The sequence below is a fragment of the Myotis yumanensis genome, unplaced genomic scaffold, assembly GCF_028538775.1.
Source record: "Myotis yumanensis isolate MYYU_CA2020_CCGP unplaced genomic scaffold, mMyoYum1.0.hap1 SCAF_3, whole genome shotgun sequence".
Lineage (NCBI taxonomy): Eukaryota > Metazoa > Chordata > Mammalia > Chiroptera > Vespertilionidae > Myotis > Myotis yumanensis.
Genome location: NW_027223754.1, coordinates 141,535,079 through 141,545,834, shown reverse-complemented (window position 1 = coordinate 141,545,834; position 10,756 = coordinate 141,535,079). Strand labels below are relative to the sequence as shown.

The following is a 10,756-nucleotide window of genomic DNA, read 5'->3' as shown; positions in this document are numbered from 1 at the left end:
TTTCTGTATTTTTGCTGTTATGAATAGTGCTGTAATGAACATGGGGGTGCAGATATCTCTAGGAGATCTTGATACCAATTCTCTTGGATATAGACCCAAAAGTGGGACTGCTGGATCCTAGGGCAGTTCTATTTTTAATTTGTTTGAGGAACCTCCATTATGTTTCCCATAACAGTTGCACTGTTTGCATTCCCATCAACAATATGAAAGGGTTTCAATTTCTCCACATCCTTAACAACAGCTGTTTGTTGTCTTTTTTTTTAATAATAGCTATCCCAACAGGTGTGAGGTGATATCTCATTTTGATTCCACTTATATAAGGTATCTAAAATGGACTCATAGAGTAGAGAGGTCATTATAGGGGCTGGGGGAGGGTAATAATTTGCAGTTGTCCAATGGATATAAACTTTTAGTTATAAAGATAAATAACTTATAAAAATCTGCTATATAGTATAGTGCCTATAATTAAAAATACTCTGATGTGCACTGACAGCTTTGTTAAGAAGGTAGATCTCAAGTTACATGCTCTCACCACAGACACCCACACACACACACACAAAAGGACGGGGGCAGGAGGAAGCTTTTGGAGGTGATCAATATGCTTATTCCCTTAATTGTGGTGATAGTTTCATGCAAACCCATCAAATTGTATATATTAAATAGGTGTGGATTTTTGTATATCAATTACACTTCAATAAAACTTTTTAAACAGAGCCTATCTTCAAGCACAGTCACATTCAGAGGTACTAGGAATCTGGGTCTTCAACATATGAGTTGGGGGAGGGACACATTCAGCTCATAATGAACAGGTATCAGATTGAGGTTGGGAGCATGAGAATAAGAGACAGAGCGGGGAAGATGGAAGCCCCACCCCATGGAGGGGACCAGGGATCCTGTGGAAGGGGCAGACAGTGTGGTAGCGCCTGCTAGGTGTCTGCCCTCCTTCCAGAGAAATAGTGTTGGGCTGGGCATGTGGCCTCCAAGTAGAGGCTGCATGCTGTAGTCACCCTGTGCGTAGGTGTGGTCAGGGACTATGGAATGTGAGTGAAAGTGATGTATGGAATGTCTGTACTTAGGAAATCCTGACCCTCCTACAAAGGCATGTCTGTGGTTTCCCCTGTCTTTGGACGTAATTGGAGGCAAAGAAATGTGGACTTGGAGAAGTTTGGAGGCTCAAGACTTCCTGCAGGCTCAAGATCAACCATCCCACATAGAAAAAGAAAAGAAGAAAATCTGGTCGCCCGCATTCCCACTCTGTTTTCTGTGAATGGTAGCACCTCCTTCTCTGCAGCCCAGCTATGACTGAAGTCAAGGACCAGGCCCCAGGGGGAGGCAGGGAAACAAATGCAAGGAGCTTGGGCCTCTGCACCACCATGTGGAGCCATCCCACATATCCGACTACTCCCCTCAAGACTTATGTGAGCCCTAACTGGTTTGGCTCAGTGGATAGAGCGTTGGCCTGCAGACTGAAGGGTCCCAGGTTCAATTCCTGTCAAGGGCACATACCTTGGTTTCAGGCACATCCCCAGTAGGAGGTGTGCAGGAGGCAGCTGATCGATGTTTCTCTCTCATTGATGTTTCTAACTCTCTATTCCTCTCCCTTCCTCTCTGTAAAAAATCAATAAAATATTTTTTTTTTTAAAAAAAGACTTATGTGAGAGTGAAATAAGTGTCCTCATCGTTAGTTCCTGTATTTGGGGGATTGTCCTGCCAGTACCCTAACTAATGCAGACAGCAAAATCTATTTCTAGTCCCCATGATTAATGTGTTTTAAGAAACCCAAAAACTCTTGTTATGAAAACTTTATAACTTAAAAATAGGAAAATGGTATAATTAACCCATTGTAATCATCTAGTTTTAGACTTTACTAACTTTTCAGCACATTTATTTCATTTGTTTTTTAAGAGGTTTCAAGAAGAGGCATATTTTATTTTAAATTATCTGTAAAACTGCTCAGCATTGTAAAACTATTGATTGTTTCAAAGTTCACTAAATGTCTGCTACATATGAACTTCTTCACATGTGTTGGTGAAAAAAAATCAGAAATATGTGCTGTTTCCCCCTTGTAAGGTGATGGTGCATGAAGAGAAGAGAAGAGAAGAGAAGAGAAGAGAAGAGAAGAGAAGAGAAGAGAAGAGAAGAGAAGAAGAGAGGAAAGGAAGGGAGAGGAGGGGAGGGAAGGGGATGGGAGGGCAGGGGGAGAGGGGAGGGGAGAGCAGGGGAGGGAGAAGAACCATAAGAAGTGGATGTTAGCTGGATTGAGACTTTAGTGGAACCAGGAAGTCTGAGCAAAGAGTGAGCACAGCCATGGAAGCAAATTGGGTTTCCAGAAATTTTGGGAAAGCACTGAACTCTCCACAGAATGTAGGATAGGGACTCAGCTGGTTTAATTTAAACATCTCTATATATAAAAGCCTAATATGCAAAGTGTCCCCTCGGGAGATCGACCAACTGAAAGTTTGATCACTTATTATGACATGCACTGACAGAATAAACCAGGGGGCGGCGTGGAATGAAGGAAGGCCCGGCCAGCAGCCGGTAGCTGGCAGCCACTAGGGACCCTACCTGTGCATGAATTTTGTGCACTGGGCCTCTAGTTAAATATATAAGCAACTACATAGACTGGAGGACTTACGGACTTCAAAATGACAGCCTACATGTGTTTAGTACAGGGGTCCTCAAACTTTTTAAACAAGGGGCCAGTTCACTGTCCCTCAGACCGTTGGAGGGCCGGACTATAGTTTTAAAAAAAACTATGAACAAATTCCTATGCACACTGCACATATCTTATTTTGTTTTGTTTTTTTTTTTTTTTTTTAATATAGTTTTTATTGATTTTTTACAGAGAGGAAGGGAGAGAGATAGAGAGTTAGAAACATCGATGAGAGAGAAACATCGATCAGCCGCCTCCCGCACATCTCCCACTGGGGATGTGCCCGCAACCCAGGCACATGCCCCCGACCGGAATCGAACCCGGGACCCCCCAGTCCGCAGGCCGACGCTCCATCCACTGAGCCAAACCGGTTCTGGCCATATCTTATTTTGAAGTAAAAAAACAAAATGGGAACAAATACAATATTTGTATTTGCATGTGGCCCACGGGCCATAGTTTGAGGACCCCTGCTTTAGTACATATATGCATAAAGCGATGGATGGAATAATGGACCTAGTACTGTACTACTGGGTATAATGCCAACTTTGGTATTTAAACCCCAGGGGCCATCCTAGACCAATGGTCGGCAAACTGCGGCTCGCGAGCCACATACGGTTCTTTGGCCCCTTGAGTGTGGCTCTTCCACAAAATACCACGTGCAGGCACGCACTTACAGTGCAATTGAAACTTCGTGGCCTATGCGCAGAAGTCAGTTTTCAGCCCGGGCGAGTCTATTTTGAAGAAGTGGCATTAGAAGAAGTGGGGGGTGTCGGTCGGTCAGGTGACAGGAGATGCGGCGCAGGCAGGGCCGTGGGATACGCAGCGCGGGGGGAGGCGCGTGTGATTCATGCACGAGTTGAGTGAGCCAGTCAGTCAGCAGTCTCATTGTGCAGTGGTTAGTGCTAGGCGCATCCGCAAATCGCACGTGGGTGACAAAAGTACCTACTCGAAGCATAAAGTTACCTGTATTTTTCCAACCAGCTGCAAATCCTACAGGTATTTTTGTCATCAATTTAAGAATTGTAATTATTTTGTGTTAGTGGCTTTATTATTATAAAATGAAACATTTTCTTAGGTGCCCTGTTTGACATGGCTACAAAGAAGAAGCAAAGAAAAACGGAAGACGAAAACCGTGAATTTAAAGTTGAATGGACCGAGACTTTCACATTTTTTCAAAACTTAAATGGCCTTCCAACCTCTTGTCAGGAAAAATTGGCGCATAACAAGAAATCAAATTTGGAGAGACACTTTACAACTAAATAAGTGTCATTTAGTACTAAATATCCTGTCGGTGATGCAAAGAAGAAAGCAGTTGAGGAACTGTAGAAGAGTCAAGAAAAATCAAGTTCTGTATTTAATTACTGGATGCAATCTTCCAACAATGTTAATATTGCAAGTTTTGTGGTTAGTCAAGAGATTGCTAAGAGAGGAGAACCATATACAGACGGCGAATACATAAAAAGTTGTTTTATAAATGCATCCAAAGAGCTATTTTGGGATTTTAAGAACAAAGCAGATATTCTAAAAAAAATTAAAGAGTTACCATTGTCTGCTAAAACAGTGAAAAACAGAACAGTCAAAATGTCTTCGAATATAACCAACCAGCAAGTCGAAGATCTTAAATTGGTTTCAGCTTTATCAATAGCAGTTGACGAGTCTTGTGACATAAATGATACAGTGCAAGTTTCACTTTTTGTACGATTTATTTCATCTACAGGTCCTAAAGAAGAACTTTTAGGATTATTGCCACTCAAAGGTCAAACACATGGAGAGGATATAGCAAATGCTGTAATGAGTGCATTGAAAAACATCATATTCCACTCAATAAAATTGTCTCAATTTCAACAGACGGGTCGAAAAGTATGACCGACATAAGAAACGGGTTTGTTGCTATTTTGAAAGAAAAAATTAATCACGAGATACTAACTTACCATTGCATCATTCATCAAGAAGCGCTTTGTGCCCAGACATTTCCAGAAGAAATTTGCAAAGTTATGGAATTGGTGATTAAGATGATCAATTCCATTATAGCTAAAGCTCTTAATCATCGCCAATTTAAAGAATTTTTAGTTGAAATGGAGAGTGAGTACGCAGATCTCCTGCTGCATAACAAGGTACGTTGGTTATCAAGAGGAAAAGTTTTGAAACATTTCGCTTCCTTATTAACAGAAATTAAAGCATTTCTCTTTGAGAAGGGTGTTCACTATCCAGAACTAACGAACTATCAGTAGATCCAAAAATTTTACTTCATGGTAGACGTTACGTTTCATCTAAATCAGCTTAATCGTAAACTACAGGGGAAAGGAAACAGTTTTTTTGACGTTAGAAGAAGTTATTTCATTCGAAAACAAATTATCTTTTTTCGCTCAAGATTTTGAAAGAGAAACTTTGATTCACTTTCCAAGCCTGTTGAAACATCACCAAGAGAATAATTCTGATATTGACTTTTGCTATTTCAAAACAACACTTTTAAATATGAGGGAAGCTTTTCTCAACAGGTTTCAGGAATTCAGAAACAGCAAAGCGACGTTAGCCTTTGTTTAAAAACCTCTCAATGCTACTGTAACAGAATTAAATTTTTCTCCCTTTAATATTGACATTGGCAACTTTGAAATGCAATTGCTGGATTTAAAAAACAAAGAACTGTGGAGCTCAAAATTTGAACGTCTTTGTGCTGATATAGAAATATTGGAGAAAAACAAATGTGAACTTAGTTCACAGCACAAGTGGTCTGCTTTGAAAGACCTGGAGAAGATATGTTGATTTTTAACACCTGGAATAGTATTTCTGACTCATACAATCAACTGAAAAAACTAGCGTTTGCTGTTCTTTCCTTATTCGGGTCTACATATTTATGCGAACAATCATTTTCAAGCATGAACCTTATCAAGAGTAAATTGAGAAGTCGTCTTATTGATGAGAACCTGGAATCGTGCCTAAAATTAAAAACAACAACATACAAACCTACTTACCCAAACTTTCCAAGGGGATGCAAGGCCATTGTTCACATTAGTGTTTGTCAGTCATTGTCATGATTTAATTTTATGGATATTGTAAGGTAAATTGTAAGGAATTTAATTTTACCAATAAATAATATCATTATTCAGTATGATATCAAGTTTTATTCAATGTACCTATAGTTTAACTAAGGTAAACTTAGTTTAAGTAAAGTTTATTAAGTTACTTTTAGGGAACGTTGTGGAGTGAAAGAAGATGTAGTGTTGAGAATTGAGAAAGGTATGTTGAGATGGTTTGGACATATAGAGAAGATGAACGAAAGTAGATAGACGAAACAAGTATACAAGACGAGTGTGGATGGGAGAGTTGGAAGGGGTCGACCTCAGCAAACGTACCTCAGTGGACCTACCTATATAGTTTAAGTTTAAAAAATTTGGCTCTCAAAAGAAATTTCAGTCGTTGTACTATTGATATTTGGCTCTGTTGACTAATGAGTTTGCCGACCACTGTCTTGCAGAATAAAGGGTCCTGAGTTCAATTCCAGTCAAGGGCACATGCCTGGGTTGCAGGCTCATCCCCAATAGAGGGCATGTAGGAGGCGGCCAATCAATGATTCTCATCACTGATGTTTCTCTCTTTCTCTCTCCCTCTCCCTTCCTCTCTGAAATCAATAAAAAATATATTTTAAAAAAATGAGTAAGACCTTCCTGTCCTTGAGGAGTCCACAATCTAATTAGGAAAGAGGATCAGAGTTATTATTTCCATCCAATATGACTAGAACCATGACAGAGATAAGCACAGGCTAGCACTGGGCCCCACAACCTTTTTTTTTTTTTTTTTTTTTACCAAAACGCTTTTATTTACACATTAGTCGCGGCAGATGACGCTGACCCTCACCTGCTGAGTGCACCTGAGTAAGGAGCACACCTCTCCCAGGGTAAACTGAGGCATCAGGTGGGGCCTGGGCTTTCCTCAGCCTGGGCAGGGGGACCCTCTGCCTGGGGTCCCAGTACAGTGTACTGTCCACTGTTAAACACGCAGGAGTCCTCAGAGGGCCAGGCTGACCAGCAACGCTCTCCCCACTGAGCCTGCAGGCCCCACAGTGCACACCCGCGTGAGGCAGAGCTCACAGCCCCGAATGGTCCGTGCTCACGCACACAACTGTCAGGTCAGGGTGGACTGAGGCGTGGAGGAGGCACTTGCCCAGAGGACCACCCTGGGAATCAGCTAAGCCACCACCCACCCATGAGCACCGCTCTGCCTCCAGGAGACACGGGTCCCGACGATCCCAGGCCAGGGCTTCTGGCCGACCAGGCCGTGTCCTCCCAGGGCCGTCCACTCCCCAGCGTCCGGGACATGTCAGAGGCCGGCTGGGGTGGGGCACCTCCAGGGCCGGGGCTTGGTGGGAGTAGAGCTCCTTTACCGCTTCGCCGCTCTGGCCGCTGGGTTCCAGCACCTTCTGCAGGGCCTGCAACCTCGTGGGCGCCAGGCGGTGGTGCAGGTGGAGGAGGAGCCGCAGCACGTGCCGCTGCACGTTCTCCTTCCTTGGGGAGGCGGTGAGCAGGAAGCCGTCGAAGAGGCTGCTGCAGAAGTCCTCCAGGGCAAACTCCTCGGCCAGCAGTGCCAGGTTCCCCGTGAGCAGGTGCAGGGAGATGTCACCGAAGGCCAGGTCGCTGAAGGTCTCCACGAGCCCAGGCAGCAGGCGGAGGAGCGCATTCTTGTTCCTCTGCTTGGTGATGTGCAGCACGTAGTAGAGCCTCTCCTCGCAGGCCATGCGCTGCTCCTGCAGGAACCTGGTGAAGCTCTTGGGAAGAGCGCTCGGGTAGGCGGCCGGGGCCCTCTCCTCCGCCGGGAGCTTCTGGTCCACGTTGAAGGCGAAGTCGTCCACCATGAAGGACATGAGCGTCGGCAGGAACTTTGTGATGAGCTCCACCTCCATCCTGGGCTCCTTGAAGACCTGGCTGTTGATCATGTCCCAGGCCCCTTGGCCCAGCGCCAGGAGCCTGAGCAGCAGCAGCAGATCAGGGCTGTCCCTGGGCAGCGTCTCCTGGCCGACCAGCTCCTGCAGGTGCCGGAGGGTGCTCAGAGACAGCGTGTTGATGGCGAAGGGGTCACACAGGATCATGGACAGGTCCCCCAGGACTTGCTCCTGACCCTTCTTCACTCCGTTGAGAAACCCCTGCAGCTCCCGCGCCCGTTTGCTGTCCACGAAGCGCCCCCGGATGCAGGCGTCCAGGCACCAGGTGAACTTGTGGCACGGGTCCACCGAGCAGATGTCGCCCGCGTCCAGGTCGTGCAGGGACATGAGCAGCTCGGCGCGCAGCATGCAGTGGTGCGCATTCCGCTTGCGCAGGAAGAGGGTCCGCAGGAACTGCAGCACCATGTTGTACAGCTTCACGCTCTTCCCCACCATCTGCGTCAGCTTCTGCATCACCTCGCCCTGGCGCCGCGTCCAGGGGGAAGGACTGAGGAAGTTGTGCAGGACGGAGAGCTCCGTGCTGAAGAGCGCGCGCTCCTTCTCCAAGATGTACTGCTTCAGCAGCGGGCCCACCTCGTCGTCAAAGAGCGCCTGGTTGTCCTGCCAGATCTGCCGCTTCACCTCCACGGCGCAAGCCCGGTACAGCTCCTTGTCGGCCATGATCAGCTTCAGCTTCTTCTCAGGGACCCTGGGCAGGTGTTTCATGACGCACATCACCACCGGCCGCAGCGACGGCATCTTCACCAGCGAAAAGCTCTTCTCCAGCAGGCCTTCCAGCTTCTTGTACCTCTCCTCCGCCTTCCCCACCGCGGCGATGGCCAACACACGCTCCAGCAGCTTCTCCCGCAGCTCTTCGAACACGGACTGGTGGAACTCCAGGCGCGGCGTCCCGTGCAGGTCCAAGAAAGGCAGGGCCGACTGCAGGGAGGGCAGCAGCACGCCGTTCTCTGTCTGGAACTGCTCGATGGCCTTGAGCGGTTCTGTGCAGTTGGTGAGCATCTCCTTCAGGTCCTCGCCATTGGCCACACCCAGGTCCTGCAGCCCAGCGAACAGGGCCGAGGCCCCGGTCCCAGGCCGGCTCGCCGTCCCCCCCCGCCCCTCCCCCCCCCCCCCCCCCCCCCCCACGGCAGCCCGCTCGCTAGGGCCGCGGGGGCAGCCTGAGCTGCTCTCCCCCGGCGCCCTCCAGCTCGGCAGGTCCCTGCCCCCAAACCACCCCCTTCCACCCGCACCTCGGGTCACCGGCTAACCAGCCCGGCCGGAAATGGCAGTGGCCGTTTCGCGGAATCCCTTGCTGATCCAACATTGTATGAGAACCTTTTTCCTGGATTAAAAGTAGCCTTTTTTGTGGACGAATGGGTGAAGGAAACACATGCTGACCTGTTGCCAGCTAAGCAATACCCACTTGTCTTGCCAAATGAAGAAAGAAATGTAATGGAAGAGTCAAAAGGCTTTCTATTGGGGTCCAACGGTTCCCAAAGGTGTGGACAGAGCCGGGGAAGAAGGAGTGACACAGAGACAGCGTTCAGTTGATCAGCGTAGTTGGGTTCTCTAGCCAGGATCTCCAGCCAGGTTCTGTATTTATTGTCTTGTTACATCTGTATTTATACCAGTTGATTTTAATCCTATCAATTCTATTCCAAAGGTTAGGGCGTTTCTTATCTCCATTCCACGGTTACTCTATTGTTCTATTAAGCTACAAGGAAGTAACTGAAGGAGATTATCCTAAATAAAGATTATGTAGCTTAAGCGAGATTGTAGTTAAAGTGATTAATTACACGCCTGGCACTTAGTTAAGGGTTTTATTCCTTCCCTAACTCCAGGGAAAAATCCTCACCTGGGGAAACAATCTTTCTCGGGCAGGTGGTCCTGTTTAAAACACATAGGGTTAAGAGGGGGAGCAAACATATGCCATATATGCCAGGTCCCTTGAAACATAAGCTGTGCAGATGTTTCTTCCTGCAGCGACAGTGTCAAGCAGCAAGAGTGGATTGGCTTCCGGCAGCTTTTAGCCCTCAAGATCTGCACCTCAACAGGAACTTGATGGGAAACCTGCTCCTCCCACTCCAGTTATCATAGACTCCCACACAGCCAACAAAGAAGGAAAGAGTTTACTTGAACTAGAAGATTTGGATAATTTGGATTTAGAAGATATTGACACAACAGATATCAACCTGGATGAAGAGATTTTGGATGATTGAATGTAATGTTTCCCATTTACACGACTAAACAGATTATTATGGATAGGTATTAATTGTTGCCCTGACCGCAGTGCTCTGGGACTCTGAGAAGAAACTCCTTAAATTGTATGTAAACACTGCTGTGCCCTCCTGGTCTTAGGAAGTTTGTGTGGCATCTATATCACTGTGTTTCCTTGTCTACTAAAATAGACATGGACTTTGATTTTTTTCATACTGTCATTAGACCATATCTCATAAAATCTTTTGAGTTGATGAAAAAAAAAAAAGAGAGAAAGAGAGAGAAGGGAAAGAAGGGAGAGAAGGTAGGCCTTCCAGAATGAGGCCCAGAAATCAGGATTTTAAAAAGATTCCCAGGTGATTCTGATGTGCAGCCAAGGTTGAAGACCACTGACCTAGATCATGGAAACACTGGACAGGACTAGTTTAAAGCAAAGATAAACCCTTTACTAAAGAAGTTATATGCCTTGGGCATGACTACCCACCATGACCGGCCCAGATAGAAATTTATGATTAGATCACTCTGTGAGGTTACTTTCCATGGAACCCTTTTTCCATCCACATTCCTTTAGGCAAATGATTGTCAGGGGAGGAAAAATAATTTCCCCTCTACTCTTCTAGGTTCTTGGCTAAGACACTCTAGTAATAATAGATTAACTGGGGGCTGGGGGTGGGGGGAGGAGGGGGAAAACCAACAGAATGTTTAATAACTTATATATCTCCTGTATACTAGATATCTAGAAAAGTTGAGTATTCCCCTCAAATGGTCCAGCTACCATATTAAATAACATCTTCAGCTAAAGACAAAAGAAAATATTATGGGTTCAGGGAGTTGAGTTATGGGAGGTTACCTGTAGGGAGCGGCTCTAAGGTCAAGCCTTGGGCTGACCTGTGGCAGGGCCACAAACAAGTCCCAGTCTGGAGGGCAGAGCTCTCCTAGCATAATTAAGCCTGACTTTGTAGCCCTCCCTA

The 10,756-nt window shown here is 46.1% G+C and overlaps 1 non-coding gene and 1 pseudogene across 1 annotated transcript; one reads left to right on the top strand and one right to left on the bottom strand.

Moving 5' to 3' along the window:
* The first annotated feature begins 1,086 nt into the window (after window positions 1-1,086).
* Window positions 1,087-1,214, top strand: LOC139007890 (small nucleolar RNA SNORA38). Its single transcript, XR_011471023.1, has one exon. It is a non-coding gene; the product is annotated as a small nucleolar RNA SNORA38 (small nucleolar RNA).
* A 5,523-nt stretch (window positions 1,215-6,737) lies between these two features.
* LOC139006346 (negative elongation factor B pseudogene) lies at window positions 6,738-8,654 on the bottom strand (annotated as a pseudogene).
* Window positions 8,655-10,756: the final 2,102 nt, after the last annotated feature.